Source organism: Arachis ipaensis, chromosome B07 (genome assembly GCF_000816755.2).
Source record: "Arachis ipaensis cultivar K30076 chromosome B07, Araip1.1, whole genome shotgun sequence".
In the NCBI taxonomy this organism is placed as follows: Eukaryota; Viridiplantae; Streptophyta; class Magnoliopsida; order Fabales; family Fabaceae; genus Arachis; species Arachis ipaensis.
The window spans coordinates 48384213-48402758 of NC_029791.2; the positions used below are offsets into that span (position 1 = coordinate 48384213).

Genomic DNA, 18546 nt, shown 5'->3' on the forward strand with positions numbered 1-18546 from the left:
GCCACCAGAAAGGATCATTTTCCTTTACCATTCATAGACCAGATGCTAGAAAGACTAGCAGGTCATGATTATTACTACTTTTTGGATGGCTATTCAGGCTACAACCAAATTGCAGTAGATCCCCAGGATCAAGAGAAAATAGTATTCACATGTCCATCTGGAGTATTTGCCTACAGAAGGATGCCATTTGGGCTGTGTAATGCACCTGCAACTTTTCAGAGATGCATGCTCTCTATTTTCTCTGATATGGTGGAAAAATTTCTGGAAGTTTTCATGAATGACTTCTCAGTATATGGAGACTCATTTAGCTCCTGTCTTGATCACCAGACACTGGTTCTGAAAAGATGCCAAGAGACTAACCTGGTTTTAAACTGGGAAAAATGTCACTTTATGGTGACTGAAGGGATTGTCCTTGGGCACAAGATTTCGAACAAGGGAATAGAGGTGGATCAAGCTAAGGTAGAGGTAATTGAAAAATTACCACCACCTGCTAATGTTAAGGCAATCAGAAGCTTTCTGGGGCATGCAGGATTCTATAGGAGGTTTATAAAGGATTTTTCAAAAATTGCAAAACCTCTGAGCAACCTGCTTGCTGCTGACACGCCATTTGTGTTTGATACAGAGTGCATGCAGGCGTTTGAAACCCTGAAAGCTAAGCTGGTCACAGCACCAGTTATTTCTACACCAGACTGGACATTACCATTCGAATTAATGTGTGATGCCAGTGACCATGCCATTGGTGCAGTATTGGGGCAGAGGCATGACAAGCTTCTGCATGTCATTTATTATGATAGCCGTGTTTTAAATGATGCCCAGAAAAATTACACAACCACAGAAAAAGAATTGCTTGCAGTGGTTTATGCAATTGACAAGTTTAGATCATACTTAGTAGGATCAAAAGTGATTGTGTACACTGACCATGCTGCTCTTAAATATCTACTTACAAAGCAGGATTCAAAACCCAGGCACATAAGATGGGTGTTGCTTCTGCAAGAGTTTGATATAGAAATAAGAGACAGAAAAGGGACAGAAAACCAAGTGGCTGATCATCTGTCCCGGATAGAGCTAGTAGAAGGGGCGTCCTTTCCCTCTATTGAGATCTCTGAAACTTTTCCTGATGAGCATTTGTTCGCCATTCAGGAAACGCCATGGTTTGCAGACATTGCAAACTATAAAGCTGCAAGATTCATACCCAAGGAGTACAGCAGGCAACAAAAGAAAAAATTAATTACTGATGCAAAGTACTACTTGTGGGATGAACCATATCTCTTTAAGAGATGTGCAGACGGAATAATCCAAAGGTGTGTGCCTAGAGAAGAAGCACAGAAGATCTTATGGCATTTCCATGGGTCACAATATGGAGGCCATTTCGGAGGTGAGCGAACAGCCACCAAGGTCCTTCAATGTGGCTTCTATTGGCCTACCCTCTATAGAGATTTTCGAGAGTTTATACGTAACTGTGATAGTTGCCAGAGAGCTGGTAATCTGCCTCATGGTTACGCCATGCCTCAACAAGGAATCTTGGAGATTGAGTTGTTTGATGTATGGGGTATTGACTTCATGGGGCCTTTCCCACCATCATACTCAAATACTTATATTCTGATTGCAGTCGACTATGTATCCAAATGGGTAGAGGCCATTGCCACAGCCACTAATGATACTAAGACAGTGCTGAAGTTCCTCCAGAAACATATCTTCGGCAGGTTTGGTGTCCCTAGAGCACTAATTAGTGATGGGGGCACTCACTTCTGCAACAAACAGCTTTACTCTGCTATGGTCCGGTATGGAATTAGCCACAAGGTGGCAACTCCATATCATCCACAGACAAATGGGCAAGCTGAAGTCTCTAATAGAGAACTAAAAAGAATCCTGGAACAGACTATAAGTACCCGTAGAAAGGATTGGGCGAGAAGCTTGGATGATGTTCTGTGGGCTTACAGAACAGCATTCAAGACTCCTATAGGGACCTCTCCATACCAGCTTGTGTATAGTAAGGCATGTCATCTGCCCGTGGAACTGGAATATAAGGCCTACTGGGCAACCAGATTCCTAAACTTTGATGCCAATTTAGCCGGAGAAAAAAGATTGCTCTAACTGAATGAGCTAGAGGAATTCAGACTCACTGCTTTCGAAAATGCTAAGATCTACAAAGAGAAAGAAAAGAGGTGGCATGACAGAAAGCTATCATCTAGAGTCTTTGAACCAGGACAGAAGGTTCTGCTGTTTAACTCTAGGCTCAGGCTATTCCCCGGGAAACTAAAATCCCGGTGGAGGGGACCATATGTGATTACAAGTGTGTCACTATATGGCTATGTGGAGCTTCAAGACATTGATTCTAATAAGAAGTTCATTGTTAATGGACAGAGAATCAAGCATTATCTTGAAGGCAATGTTGAGCAAGAGTGCTCAAGGCTGAGGCTAGATTAAAAGCTCAGCAAGGTCCAGCTAAAGACAATAAAGAAGCGCTTGCTGGGAGGCAACCCAGCCATTAGCAAAACTTTTTCTTATCTATTTTTTTATTATTTTTATTATTATACAGGTTTAATATAAATAATATTCAAGGTAAAGAATCAATTGCATAAGTTCACAGGGTTGCAGAAGGATTCAGAATACAAAACAGCAAAAAGCAGCTCACTGGTGCGAAAAAGCCAATAAGAGTTGTTTTGGGCGTTAAACGCCCAAAAAGAGCATCTACTGGGTGTTTAACGCCAGTAGAGATAGCCATTTGGGTGTTAAACACCAGAAAGAAGCAGCTTCTGGGCGTTTAATGCTAGATTTACAGCATCCTGGGCGTTCAGAAAAACGCCCAGTGACAAAGGAGTTTTTGGCGTTTAACGCCAGCTAGAAGCAACAGCTGGGCGTTAAACGCCCAGACCAAGCACCAACTGAGAGTTAAACGCCCAAAACATGCAGCAGTTGGGCGTTTAACGCCAGGATTGTGGGGAGTAGGTAATTTCGTTTTCACTTCAAAGTTTTTCCATTTTTCATGTTTCAATTCATGATTTCTTGCATAAACATATTACAAATCCTAATTTTTCAAATCCTTTTTCAAAGATATCAAATGTATCTTAATTCTAAACATAAACCTTTTTTTTAAATCCTCTTCAACTTCTTTTCAAATCTTTTTCAAAACAAATCCATCTCTTTTCCTTCTCAAATTTTTTTTTTCAACTCATCAATATCTTTTTCAAATCTTCACAATATCTTTTTCCAAACAAAGCTATCTTTTTCAAATATCTTTCATATTATTCATATCTTTTAAATTTTAAAGTGCATCCTTTTCCTATCATACTCATCTTTTACAAATTATATCTTCTATAATATCTTCTTTAAAATTTTCGAAACCCACCCCCTTCCCTTTAAATCCTAGTTCAGCCTCCCCCCCACCTTCACAATTGGGACTTGGCTCTCCTCATATCCCTCTTCTTCCTTTCTTTTGCTTGAGGACAAGCAAACTTCTAAGTTTGGTGTGTTTATCTGTGATCACTAAGCTAATACCCACTAAGATCATGGCCCCTAAGGGAAAACAAACCAACTCAAGAGGTAAGAAAGAGAATATTCTAAAACCACTTTGGAATCAAGGGAAGTTCTTAACCAAAGAACATTCAGACTATTACTACAAAATAATGGGTCTAAAGTCAGTGATCCCGGAAGTTAAATTTGATCTGAAAGAAGACGAATATCCGGAGATCCAAGAGCAAATTCGAAACAGGAGCTGGGAAGTCCTAGCTAATCCTGAAACAAAGGTGGGAAGAAATATGGTTCAGAAATTCTACGCAAATCTGTGGCAGATGGACAGGCAGAGAATAGCGGGAACCGCATTCTATGACTATAGAACTCTGGTCAGAGGGAAGATTGTTCACACCCACCCTGACAAAATAAGGGAGATCTTCAAGCTGCCTCAACTGTAAGATGACCCAGACTCCTTTAATAGGAGAATTATGAGACCAAACCTGAGCTTGGACAAAATCCTAGAGGACATATGCCTCCGTGGAGCCAAATAGACAACCAACACAAAGGGTGCCCCAAACCAACTCAAAAGAGGATATCTCAAACCAGTCGCCAGAGGCTGGCTGGACTTCATTGGGCGCTCTATACTGCCCACTAGCAATCGCTCTGAGGTCACCATCAGAAGAGCAGTGATGATTCATTGCATTATGCTGGAAAAAGAAGTGGAAGTTCATCAGCTAATTTCTTGTGATCTTTACAAAATTGCAAACAAGAACTCCAAAGATGCCAAATTGGCTTATCCAAGCTTGGTCTCTCTGTTATGTAAAGATGCTGGGGTAAAAATGGGAGTAGATGAGTATATCTCAGTTCAGCAACCAATCACCAAAAAGTCTATGGAAGGACAACAAGTGCAGGACGACCCCATCAATAGGAGAGAATAGGAGTTCCTCCTGGAATTCCCTCAAATTGAATACTGGGAACGCCTAGAAGCATCTGTCACCAAGTTGCAAGAAACTGTGGATCAACTGAAGGAAGAACAGCAAAATCAAAATAGCATGCTCTGCAAAATGCTTAGGGAACAAGAAGAGCAAGGGCGTGAACTGAAGGAACTGAAGCGCCAGAAGCTATCTCTTGAAGGGCCAAGCACTCCACAGACTAAAGAGGCATCCTCCTCCCAAATTCAAGGTTGTTGAGTTCTAATCTTAGCCTTAACTCTGTGATAATTATTCTCATTAGAAATTTACCTTAAAAGTCATTTATGAGTAGTAGTAATTAGTATCTCTATTTTGATTTTATCTCCAATTAAGCTATAATTTATTTTTCTCATCATCATCAAACATGAATAAAATAGCAGATTTTTAGAATAAGGAAGCAATACATTTTTTTTTCGAGTTTTTAATAAGGAAAATTCTAATTATTTATATGTGGTGGCAATGCTTTTTGTCTTCTGAATGAATGCCTGAACAGTGCATATTTTTTATATTGAATTTTATGAATGTTAAAATTGTTGGCTTCTGAAAGAATGATGAACTAGAAAAATGCTATTGATAATCTGAAAAATCATAAAATTGATTCTTGAAGCAAGAAAAAGCAGTGAATACAAAAGCTTGCAGAAAAAAAAAGGCAAGCAGAAAAAGCCACTAGCCCTTAAAACCAAAAGGGAAGGGTAATAAAAAGGATCCAAGGCTTTGAGCATCAGTGGATATGAGGGCCTAAAGGAATAAAATCCTGGCCTAAGCGGCTGAACCAAGCTGTCCCTAACCATGTGCTTGTGGCATGCAAGTCCAAGTGAAAAGCTTGAGACTGAGTGGTTAAAGTCGAGATCCAAAGCAAAAGAGTGTGCTTAAGAACTCTGGACACCTCTAATTGGGGACTTTAGCAAAGCTAAGTCATCATGTAGTTTTTAGTATGTTTTAGTTAGTTTTTAGTATATTTTTATTAGTTTCTAGGAAAAATTCATATTTCTGGACTTTACTATGAGTTTGTGTATTTTTTTGTAATTTCAGGTATTTTCTGGTTGAAATTGAGGGAGCTGAGCAAAAATCTGATTCAGGCGGAAAAAGGACTGCTGATGTTGTTGGATTCTGACCTCCCAGCACTCGGAATGGATTTTTTGGAGCTACAGAATTCCAATTGGCGCACTCTCAATTGTGTTGGAAAGTAGACATCCAGGGCTTTCCAGCAATATATAATAGTCCATACTTTGCTCAAGGATAGACGACATAAACTGGCATTCAACGCCAGTTCCATGTTGCATTCTGGCGTTAAACGCCAGAAACAGGTTACAAGTTGGAGTTAAACGCCAAAAACAGGTTACAACCTGGCGTTTAACTCTAGAAACAACCTAGGCACGTGTAAAGCTTAAGTCTCAGCCCCAGCACACACCAAGTGGACCCCAGAATTCAAACATGCTTGTTTCTATCTAAGATGTTCATTCGCATTTCAATATGATGGATGTGATGATCCGTGACATTCATCACCATTCTCAACCTATGAACGCGTGACTGACAACCACCTCCGTTCTACCTTTGATTGAATGAGTATCTCTTGGATTCCTTAATCAGAATCTTCGTGGTATAAGCTAGAATCCATTGGCAGCATTCTTGAGAATCTGGAAAGTCTAAACCTTGTCTGTGGTATTTCGAGTAGGATTCAGGGATTGAATGACTGTGACGAGCTTCAAACTCACAAGGGTTGGGCATAGTGACAGACGCAAAAGGATCAATGGATCCTATTCCAGCATTAGTGAGAACCGACAGATGATTAGCCGTGCGCACCTGGACCATTTTCACTGAGAGGACGGATGGTAGCCATTGACAACGGTGATCCACCAACACACAGCTTTCCATAGGAGGAACCTTGCGTGCGTGAAGAAAGAAGACAGGGGGAAAGCAGAGATTCAGAAGACAAAGCATCTCCAAAACTCCAACATATTCTCCATTATTGCATAATAAGTATTATTTAATCCATGCTCTCTTGTTCATTTGCAAGTCAACTGATAATTATAATTGATATCCTGACTAAGAGTTACAAGATAACCATAGCTTGCTTCAAGCCAACAATCTCTGTGGGATTCGACCCTTACTCACGTATGGTATTACTTGGACGACCCAGTGCACTTGCTGGTTAGTTGTGCGGAATTGCAAAAGTGTGATTGTGATTTCGTGCACCAATAACGAAATCAAAACCTAAAAGGGAAATAGAACGAAAGGAAGCTCAATGATGAGCATATATTTTATACGCTTTTTGGCATTGTTTTCATATAGTTTTGTTAAGTTTTATTAACTTTTCAAAGGTTTTAGTGCAAAATTCACATTTTTGGATTCTACTTTGAGTTTGTGTGTTTTATGGTGATTTCAGGTATTTTCTGTCTGAAATTGAGGAGCTTGAGTAGAAGTCTGATTCAAAGACAAAGAAAGGACTGCAAATGTTGTCAGGATCTGACCTCTGTGCACTCGAAAGAGCTTTTTTGGAGCTACAAGAAGTCCAAATGATGTGCTCTCAACGGCTATGGAAAGCTAACATCCAAGGGTTCCAGAAATATATAAAGGTGTATACTTTGCTTTGGAAATGAAGGTCCAAAACTTGCGTTCAACGCCAGCCACCAGCCCCATTTCTGGTGTCCAGCGCCCACAGGGGAGCAGCTGGCGTCCAACGCCCAAAATGGAGTCCCAAGCCAGCGTTCAATGCCCCAAGGGGTACTAGCTCGTGGGAGACACTCAAGTTCAACCCAAACACTCACCAAGTGGGCCCCAGAAGTGGATTTTGGTACTATAAGACTAGTTTATATTTTTTCGGTAATTCTTAGTTAGCAGATTAGTATATATATATATACAAGAGTTCACCCGTGGTAAAAAAAAAAAACTCTTTCCTACTTTTACGTTTTCCATTGTATTTTCAAACAGCATGAGTGACTAATCTCCTAAGGTTAAGGTTAGGAGCTCTACTAAGTTTCATGGATTAATAATATTACCGTTCTAGTATAATTTGTCCGATTCTATTCTCTTATGTATTCTCGTTCTTTATCTCCTGAATTAAGTGACTCGTGACAATCACCCTTGTTCTTCATGGGTTCCATGCGAGTCCTAACCCGGATAGCATTGAACCAAAGCTAGAAATTGTATTGCGGATTCTAATAGAGTACCTGGGCAACTTTGAATATGTGACATAAAATCCCATTGACCGTAGGTAAGTGAGGTCTCTGTGGCATTAAGGCTAGAGTAAGAAAAGCAGCACTTTCTAATCTGGAACATCTGCCTTGTCTGTGGCACCTTGAGTAGGATCATGAAGGGGAGTGGATCGCTTAGGGCTTCATCTTTTGTTACAGTGAGAAACCTAGAGATGGCTTCTTGAGAGGACATGAGTCATCTCAACGTGTGGATTGCTACAGTAGAGGAGGTTAACTTGATGAGAGGACATGAGTTAATCACTTATGGCTACCATTGAACGAATCAGAAAGTTATTGAAGTAGACAGTAAGAAAACTTCATCCAGAAAGACAAAGCATCTCTGAAGCCTCAACCATTGTCATACCGTTGATTTCTCATCTATCCAATGACATTTTATTTATTTATTTTGTTTTATGTGTTTTCCGTGACAAACTATAATTTCTATCCACTTAACTAAGATTAGCAAGGTAACCACTGCTTGCTCAAACCAACAATTTCCGTGGGATCGACCCTCACCTGAGGTATTACTTGGACAACCCGGTATACTTGCCGGTCTATCTGTGCGAATTTTGCGGAGCCAGTTTCGTGCACCAAGTTTTTGGCGCCGCTCCCGGGATTGTTCGGATTTGACAAACAAATGGATTATCTTATTGCTTAGATTAGGTACTTTTTACTTTTGTTTTGAATCTTTTGTTTTCTTTTAAAAAAATTTTCAAAACCTTTTCTGTTTTTAGCTATGTATTTTCTTTTGATTTTCTTCCTTTGAGTCTTACCTATTTTTTGTTTTCTTTTCAAAAATTTTTCTAAACTTTTTTTCTTTTCTTTATTGATCTTTATCTTTTGTTTGAGTCTTTTGTTCTTGTTCTTGTTAAAGTTTCAAACTTTATTGCTTTCTTTTCAAAAATTTTTTCCAAAAATAGTGTCTTTTGTTTGAGTTTAGTGTCAATTCTTAAGTTTGGTGTCCTTTGTGTGTTTATCTTTCCTTTAAATTTTTCGAAAATTGTTCTTAGTGTTCTTTCTTGGTATTCAAGTTGTTCTTGTTTCTTTTCTTGTTTTGATCTTAAAATTTTTAAGTTTGGTGTCTTTTAGTGTTTTTCTAAAAAAATTTTGAAAAAACTAGTACCTTTGATTTAAAAATTTTAAGTTTGGTGTCTTTTGGTTGTTTTTCTCTTTCCTCATTAATTCAAAAAAATAAAAAATCAAAAAATATATTTTTTATCTTTATTCAAAAATTTTGAAAATTCCAAAAAAAAATTTCAGATCATTATCTTATCTTATCTTAATTTTAAATCTTTTAAAAAATCATATCTTTTTCAAAATCTCTATCTTATCTTTTTATCTTTCTTTAAATTTCAAAAATCTTATCATATCCTATTTCAAATTCAATTTTTAAAACACAATTTCAAAATTTCAAAATTCAAATTTCAAATTTCAAATTTCAAAATTAATTCTTTTTCAAAAATCAAATTTTAATCTTATCTTTTCAAATCTTCACCATATCTTATCTTTTAAACTTATTTTCAAATCTTTATCTTATCTTGTTTCAATTTCAAAATTCAAAATCAAATATTTTTCAAATCTTTTCAAATTCTTATCCTATCTTTTCTAATTTTAAATCTTAAATTCAAATCTTTTTCTAATCTTCTATCTTATCTTACTTTCAAATCTTTCTTAATTAGTTACTTGTTTTCTCTTTCTTCTTTTTCAAAACTTCCTAACTAATTTCTCTCTCTTCTATTTTTGAAAACTTCTTCTCTCCTTCTCTTCCTTCTTTTTCGAAAATCATCAATTAATTTTCAAATCTTTTTAGTTAATTAGTTGTCTTAATTTTTAATTGTCTTTATTTCTTCTTTAATTCTTTTTCTTTTTCGAATTACATGAATAAAATAAAAACAAAATAAAAATATTTTAATTTTAAAATGTCATTCTTCTTTATTTTTGAATTAGTGCTATACTACAAGAAAAATACCCATTCAGCCGCACTTTTTTTAAGCTACATTTGAAAAGCATAGCCTATTCTATCTCCATGTTGCCTTTTTATAAGAGAAAAGGATACACAATTGTGGCATCATTTAAAAAGTGTAGCCTTAGGTATTATAGAAATCACTCATAAAGTGTAGCCATAGATGGATATATATAGGTTCGCTTTTCGTATCAAAGAAGATGCTTTTAGAAGGTAGCCTATTTGTTAAGTTTTGGGTGCGTTTTAAAAGTGATGCCTAATGTATCTAGAACCAAATACACCCACAACACTTAGTAATCTTTTTCTCCTTATCACTAAATCACATTCACGTTCCAACACCCTCACTTTCGCCATCAGATCAGAGAAAAATTTGACCCCCTCACCTTCGCAACTTACCTTCCAATTAATTGTTCAAATGGCTAACCCTAACTCATGCACCCTTTCACACACACACCCAGATGGAGAGAATGAGTGAACCAGAGGGAGGAGAGGAGGAAGACAGAGATGAGAGTGCGAGCGAGAGAACAGAGAGTGAGAGGGGGTCACCATTGCAACGCCGCTGCAGCCGCCACCATCACCGTTGTGGATGAGGGATTCCGGAGGAGAGAGAGAGAGAAAGACGATTTGCAGACGAGATGGAGAGAGAGGACGAAGACGCGACGCGAGAGAAAAGGAGGCTATTCCGCCGTGCACTGTCGTCGCTCCTAGGGTCAATTGAAGCCGCCGCCGCTGCTAGGGCTTGCCGTGCTCCTGTCCTCACTTTCGGCTTCTACGATTACTTCCTGTTCATACTCCCAACCTCTCTCTCTCTCCAACTTTCATTTCATTCTCATTTCAATTTCAATTTCGATGTCTCTGCAGGCATTTCATCGGTGCCGTTTTCAATGCCAAGGGTGCGGATGCAATTCTATCCTTTGAAAAGTTCTGCTGTAATCTCCCCAAACCTCTTCTTCAGGTTCCAGTTTCTATTTGGATTAGTTTTCTCAATTCGATTTTGATCCATCTGCTAATTAATTGGGTTGATTAATACCAGATCTTATATCTCTCCATAATCAGTTCAACATATTATTTCATTGTAAAACTGTGTTTAACAGATCATATATGATTAATGTGAATGAAGAATACTAGGTTGAGTTGAATTGAATTGAATCATGGATAAGAGCATGTTAGCTGGTTTGGAATCACTTCCAAAAGCTTATCAGCAAAGAATGGCGTCCATGATGGAACAAGTTTAAATCCGTGACAGGTACCTCCTCTTCACTCTATTTATTAACTAATTCCATGTGTTTTGAGTTGAGTTTCATGTTCCTAAATATTTCTATCATTGAATTCAGCATTTCAAAGTTTGGTCTTTCTCTGATACTATGCCAACTGGAGTTAAAATTTGAGTGAAGCATTGCTGATTGAATTCATATAATTGCCATAGTTTCCCCTTGGCTAGTTCAGGGCTTAAGATTTTACACTCTAAATTTAGCTAGTTAGACCTTGACATAAATTCAAATTCTGTTAAAATATTCTAAATTATTATTTGCACGTAGTTTAATTACAGTGGTCTTGAGATTTAATTTTGATTCTTGCCCTCATTTATTCTCCTGTGTGTTTTTTTAGGACTTATGGTATATTAAATTACTACAAAGAATTCATTGATGATGCATACAAAAAAGGTTCATTACAAATCTGAGTGTTGATTTTGTGTAACGGGTATTTTAAATTAATCCACACAAAAGTCATATGGATACGAAGAAGGTTCTCTCTTACTTCCCTCGAAAAAGGTTCATACGAAGAAGGCCTTGGTTCTTGAGGTACTTAGCACTATATCTTTTTTGGCTGCTCAATTATAATAAGTTCATGTGAAATGAAGATGTTCAAAAAGTGCAATGAATTAATTTTTTCATATTCACTACAAGAAAACAGGATTATCTTTGTGCTTTTGTGTCTTAATTGTGATTAGACTATGTGTCTTGAACAAATTGCTGAGGATTATTTCCCTCAGATTTAGGTGTTCCAATTGAATATCTATAGTTTCTGTTTCATGATTTGTTGGTTTGTTTGTGAATATTTGAAATTTGGAATGCTTTGGTTGGGTTGATATTGTTGCTGATTTTGAACCTAAACTTTGGCTTTTGTTGTTGCATTTTCATTTGAATTTCTGGATATATTATAATCAGTTCATATATACAAAATCCACCAATATCATGGTTTTGCAGATTGACAAAGAGCTTCTTCAGGAAGCGGTTAATATGGGATTTGACAGAAATCAATTGGTTGAATCTTTATACAACAGGATCTAAAATGAGGTCTGTGCCCTTCATTCTCTCCTTTCGTGCCTTATTGATTGTCTCTTATTACTATCTATATATTTCTGGGTACTGTGGCAAACTACTTATTATTGGATAACTGGTTCCATGTTTCTAGTGGCTATCTTGGAGCTGAGTTTCAAGAGACTATGGTTGACTCTTCACCTTAGATAGTTTACTCTTTTAAGTCTTAATGGATCTAATAATATCTCTTCCTCTGCTCAATATCTCCCACTTATTTATTTTTTGTGAACATTAAATTCTCAGTCCTGGTTTTTGTGAATCTACTCCAAGTTTCAAATGGCACTTTCAAACATGTGCTACTGACCTACTGTACCAATTTCAATATGATAATGCCTGAATTCAAAAGGAAAAGAAAGTAAATAGAAAATAAGTACTTTAGTAGCACAAAGAGTCAACTTTGAAAGTTTGACACATTGTAATTTAGTCTTATATATTGATGGGTAAATTACTTTAATTAGTAAGAATCTCTGATCCACAAATGTCTGTATTTTGGGTGCTGGAATCAGACTATTTCGTGAACAGTGTTATATGACAAGAAGACTGGAACTAATTTGCTTCAATGGCCAGTGGAAGAAATAGAGAGCTTGAGACTTAGCAGTGATGAATTTAAGGAATTATTGGTTAAACCTGGTAGAGTAGTACCATTACACATTGGCCTTGCAACACAGGTTTGTCCATAGTTCTTGGTTGCATTGTTACAACTTGTATCTCACAGTAATCACGGCTTTACTTTACATTTTCCTGATTTTTATTTATTTATTTATTTATTTTTTGTTGTTCAGTTGGACATATTTGCTGAATTTGAAATAGAATTGTTGGGATCAGAAGGGATTGTGAATAAGGAGGACTCTAAATTTTGAAGGGTGTAGAGTTGGTACGGTTGAGAGAAGGGCTTTTGGACCATTTGGCATTTTGGCTATTGCAAATAACCAACTTTCTGAACTAACACCAATTTATTTTCGTCTTTCAAATTATGGAAATGGAACCTCAACTACTACAACTATTACTACTTCTACTTCTACTTCCTTCTGTGTTGATGAAACTAGGTACTATTAACTAATGAATCATCATCATTCATATTTGTTTCTTCCTTTATTAGGAGAAAGTGACAAAATATATATGAGTTGTTGGATAATAATGCAGGTCATCAAAGGCACCTGATGTATCAAAGCTAGTTTTCGGAAGCAAATTGCCTGTTCTAAGTGATGAAAAACTATCATTGAAGGTATTGGTAAGTAGTGTCAATTAACCTATTTGGTCTCACGTGACTTGATTCACGAGATAATATTTAAATTGGATTATCAAAAATCACACATAAGTCGATATGGTTCATTAAACTGATTAAAGATTCAATACTTTCAATTTAGTTCTTGAAAGATATCACTATGAGTCAAGTTGGTAAGTGATGACAAGTCATCTTATGCTAGTTTTTCAAGCAATTTTCACTTGTTTCATTAAGTTTTATACACTTTCTTGCATTGTAAGTAAGTAATTTGGAGTGAAATTACATGGTTCTGTTGAATCAATCAATCGCCCTTTAATTGATACTAAATCATGAGGTTTAAGCTAAATTTAATTGGTTTTTAAATGAATTTTAAACCTTATGAATTTGGTGATACTTTGATTGATTGTTTTGATTATTTGTAGGTGAAGAAAAGAAGAAAACAAGAAACCGTAGCCTAAGAAGCATGGCCCAAGGAAGAGAAAAATGTGGCAAAAGAAATAAGGAAGCGTGGCACATTGAAGGAGAAAAGCACAGCGCTCTCTCCAAGAGCACAATGCTCTCCAAAGGAGCATTGAAATGAACCAAGGAACCAAGGCTTGAATGCTACGCTCTCCTTGAGAGCTGAGCATTATGATGAACCAAGGAAGAAAGGGAATAAGCACAATGCTCAGCTCTTGCCAAGAGCATTATCGTGCTTCATGATAAATAAATCAAAGAAGCAATGCTTGATAATGAAGGCTGCAAGGTTCAAACCCATAACCAAGGGGGAGGAGGAGGCGCTACTCACAAAGAAAAATAAGCCAAAATTGGCCAAAATGCATCCCCCAAGATTCGAACCAAGGACTTGCACCAAAGGGGGAGGCGCTGCTTTTATTTATTTCACAAGAAATTGGTTGAAATGGGATTCGAACTTGGAGCTTCTCTATTGAAGCACTAATGCTGCGCTCTCCCCATGAGCATTGTGAGGGAGCACCAAGGCTTGTCACGCTAGCAATTTGACACGGACCAAGGTAGCATTGGCGCGCACAAGACACACCACAAGCAGCATGATGCTGCGCTCTCCTTGAGAGCTGAGCATCACCCCGTATGCTGTCTAGGGAGCTTGGCACGCTACAAAAGGCCAAAGACACAAGGCAATGCTACGCTCTCCCCACCAACTTAGCACACCACTGGGAGCAAGCACCTATGAGCCAAATTGAACCAAAATTCAATTTAAATTAAATCCTTCACCAAATTAAAAAGTCCACCCAAATTCTAAAATACAAAAATAGGAAGTGTATAAATAGAAGTTAGTTTGAGTTAGAAGAGGAGCTTTTGGGGACCTTTTTAACTTTTACTTTTTTTTCTTACTTTGGAATTTTTCAATTTTATTTCTAGCTTTGGGAGTTTTGGGAATTGGAAAGGAGAATTGATCTCTCTTCTTCTTTGTTCTTGCTTCTGCACTTTCTATTCTAGTTTTGGATCTTGGATTGTGAATTGAAGGAATTCTGTTTCAATCTTAATCTAAGATCTCTCTTGGTTACTTTTCTGCATAATTCTAAGGAATTGAGAATTAAATCTGAGCTTTCTTTTACTGCTTTCATCTTCTACTTTTTCTGCAATTATCTTCTGTTTCTTTTGCAATTACTCTCTTGTTGGATCAAGGAAGGACTTGAGATCTAGACTTGTTTTCTAGTCTCCTCCAACCCTGATATCTTCAACTTTCCTTTAACTATTGCAATTAAGATACATTTTGCTTTCTATTTAGTTTCTCAAGTAATTCTCCTTTTCTTGTTTAGATCTGTTGCAATCTCAATTCAATTTCTACTTCTCTGTAAATTGTCATTTACTTCTGCTTGTTTAATTTCTGCACTCCCAGCTCCCAATTCCTTTTATGATTCAAGCCATTTATATTTCTTGCACTTTAAGTTTCAGTTATTTACATTTCTTGTAATCTAAGTTTTTGCAATTTATATTACTTGAACTTTAAGATTAAGCTCTTTTAAGTCTTCTGCACTTTAAATTCTTGACAATTATCCCTTTCCCTTTATATTTCATACAATTTAGCTTCTGTTGGATACAAATCACTCAAATAAACTCTTGTTCGCTTGACTAAATTAACCACCCAACTAAAATTGCTCAATCCTTCAATCCCTGTGGGATCGACCTCACTCATGTGAGTTATTATTACTTGATGCGACCCAGTACACTTGCCGGTGAGTTTAGTGTTGGATCGTTTTCCACACATCAAGTTTTTGACGCCGTTGCCGGGGATTGATTAGGTTGACATTGATTAAGTAAGGTGGAGGTCTAGATAAAGCACTTTTTTTTGTTTCTTTGATTTTTGACTAACCCACTAACTGTTTGAATTTTTGCTTAAGCTAACCAAAACCTCATTTTAGCAATAGAGTGAAGTTTTCCTGACTTTTCTGGTTCTATGCGTTTCTTGTGTTTTTTTGCTTGCTGAGTAAACGACAGAAGCAATTTTCTTCTATTGATCTTTCAAGCCTATCAACTGTTTGATACATTTTGTCAACTAACCCTCTAACCACATTTTGGCATGAGTATATTCAATCTTCATTTGGACTATTTGTGATTGTGCAGATCATGGAGGAGAACCCAACGAATCCCAGTCATTGTGGGAGTAGTGTCCTCACCCCAGATGACAATGCAACCCATGAATTGAAGCATCCGCTCATCACCATGAACGAAGTTGCTCAATGGCTTGAAGCCTTCCCACAAGGAAGCATCACCAGATGGGAGGATCTAGTGAGTGAATTCCTGGCCAAGTTGAAACCACCCCAGGAAATTGGTTAGCTAGAGGCAGAAGTGCAACCATCCACACAAGAGAAGGGAGTGATGGAAATTAAAGGTGTAAGTGCAATCATGGCCCAAAACAAGCAGATACACCAACAACTTTAGCAACAAATGAAGCTTATGGTCAGAAAAATTAATGAGCTGCGAACTGCTGTAGTAAATGCACACAACCTACCACAACACTCACATGGTTGGAATCAATCTGAAAATTTTTTTGGAGCAATTAACTATGAGCAACAAAGTCCTGAGCGATTATACTCTCCAAACAGTACCTCAAGCCTGTTCCAACACAAGTGTCAGGGTGATGTGTACAACCCACCTTTGAAGACTCATTCCAATTGGAGGAGAAGTAAGCACCAAAATCAAAGACCAAGGGACCTCAATGACAACAACCCCAGCTTCACAAACCACTACGCACCACCACAACACACATACTTCCAACCCCATCACACCTCACAATTCTCCCAAAACAACTTTCATCAACCATCCCATTTGACGCAACTACAACCAAATACAAACTTCCAAAGAATCTCTAGTCTAGAAATAAGGATGGAGAAATTCATGAAAATTCAAGAGATGGCAAGACAAGATCAGGAAGCAGCAAAGAAAGATCAAGCCATAACAAGTAGAGACCAAGAAGCCTCAATCAAAAAACTTGAGAGACAAATGGAACAAATGGCTAAACACATTGCGGAAATGGGTGAGAAAAGGACAAATATTCCTCCCAGAGCCACTCAAGACAACCCGAAAAACAACGAACAAGCTGCTAGGTGGGAGAAATGGAAAGCAATCATAGAGAAAAGTGAAAGGGCTATGGAAAAAGAAACAATCATCCAAGAAAAGCACCACAAAAAAGTTCCACAAGAAGAAACAGAGGAAAGGAAGCCCACAGTAAGAAGAGAAAATCAAAGGCAACATGATTTTCAACTTCCATGATCAAAGAATGGAGGATGTCAAGCTAATAACAATAAAGAAACGCTTGTTGGGAGGCAACCTGGTGCACGAAATTGTGATCATCAACAATGGCACCAAAGACTTGGAGCTCTCAAACGTGAATCACACTTTGTCACAATTCTGCACAACTAACCAGCAAGTGCACTGGGTCGTCCAAGTAATACCTTACGTGAGTAAGGGTCGATCCTACGGAGACTATCGGCTTGAAGCAAGCTATGGTCATCATGTAAATCTCAGTTAGGAAGATTCAAATGGTTATGGAGAATTGATAATTATAAAATAGAATAAAGATAGAGATACTTATGTAATTCATTGGTAGGAATTTCAGATAAGCGTATGAAGATGCTTTGTTCCTCTTGAACCTCTGCTTTCCTATTGCCTTATTCCAACCATTCATACTCCCTTCCATGGCAAGTTTTATGTTGGGCATCACCGTTGTCAATGGCTACTTCCTGTCCTCTCAGTGAAAATGTTCCAAAAGCGCTGTCACCCCACGGCTAATCATCTGTCGGTTCTCGATCATGTTGGAATAGGATCCATTGATCCTTTTGCGTCTGTCACATGCCCAACAATCGCGAGTTTGAAGCTCGTCACAGTCATCCCTTCCCAGATCCTACTCAGAATACCACAGACAAGGTTTAGACTTTCCGGATCTCAAGAATGATTGCCAATAATTCTAGCCTATACCACGAAGGTTCCAATCTTAGATTAGAAACCCAAGAGATACGCATTCAAGCCATTGCTAGTAGAACAGAGGTGGTTGTCAGGCACATGTTCATAGGTGAGAATGATGATGAGTGTCACGGATCATCACATTCATCAAGTTGAAGAATGAATGAATATCTTAGAGAAGAAGCAGGCGTGAATTGAATAGAAGAACAATAGTAATTGTATTAATTCATGAAGAACAGCAGAGCTCCACACCTTAATCTATGGTGTGTAAAAACTCCACCGTTGAGAATACATAAGAACAAAAGATCTAGGCATGGCCGTGAGGCCAGCCCCCAAATGTGAAAAGGTCTATGAAAGTATGAGCTAAAAGATCTCCTTAAAATACAATAGCAAAAGGTCCTATTTATAGAGAACTGGTAGCCTAGGGTTACAGAAATAAGTAATTAATGCAAAAATCTTCTTCCGGGCCCACTTGGTGTGTGCTTGGGCTGAGCATTGAAGCTTTCACATGTAGAGACTTTTCTTGGAGTTAAACGCCAACTTTTGTGCCAGTTTGGGCGTTTAACTCCAGCTTTTATGCTAGTTCTGGCGTTTTGACGCCAGAATTTTTATGCTAACTTGGAACGCCGGTTTGGGCCATCAAATCTTAGGCAAAGTATAAACTATTATATATTGCTGAAAAGCCCAGGATGTCTAATTTCCAACACAATTAAGAGCGCGCCAATTGGGCTTCTGTAGCTCCAGAAAATCTACTTCGAGTGCAGGGAGGTCAGAATCCAACAGCATCTGCAGTCCTTTTTCAGCCTCTGAATCCGATTTTTGCTCAGGTCCTTCAATTTCGGCCAGAAAATACCTGAAATCACAGAAAAATACACAAACTCATAGTAAAGTCCAGAAATGTGATTTTTATTTAAAATATACTAAAAATATACTAAAAACAATGCCAAAAGCGTATAAATTATCCACTCATCACAATACCAAACTTAAATTGTTGCTT

At 37.7% G+C, this 18546-nt stretch overlaps 1 long non-coding RNA gene across 1 annotated transcript; it reads left to right on the forward strand.

Annotated features, from left to right (window-relative positions):
- LOC110264605 lies at positions 12432 to 13282 on the forward strand. The gene is made up of 3 exons (XR_002350781.1): positions 12432 to 12570; positions 12685 to 12948; positions 13046 to 13282. It is a non-coding gene; the product is annotated as an uncharacterized LOC110264605 (long non-coding RNA).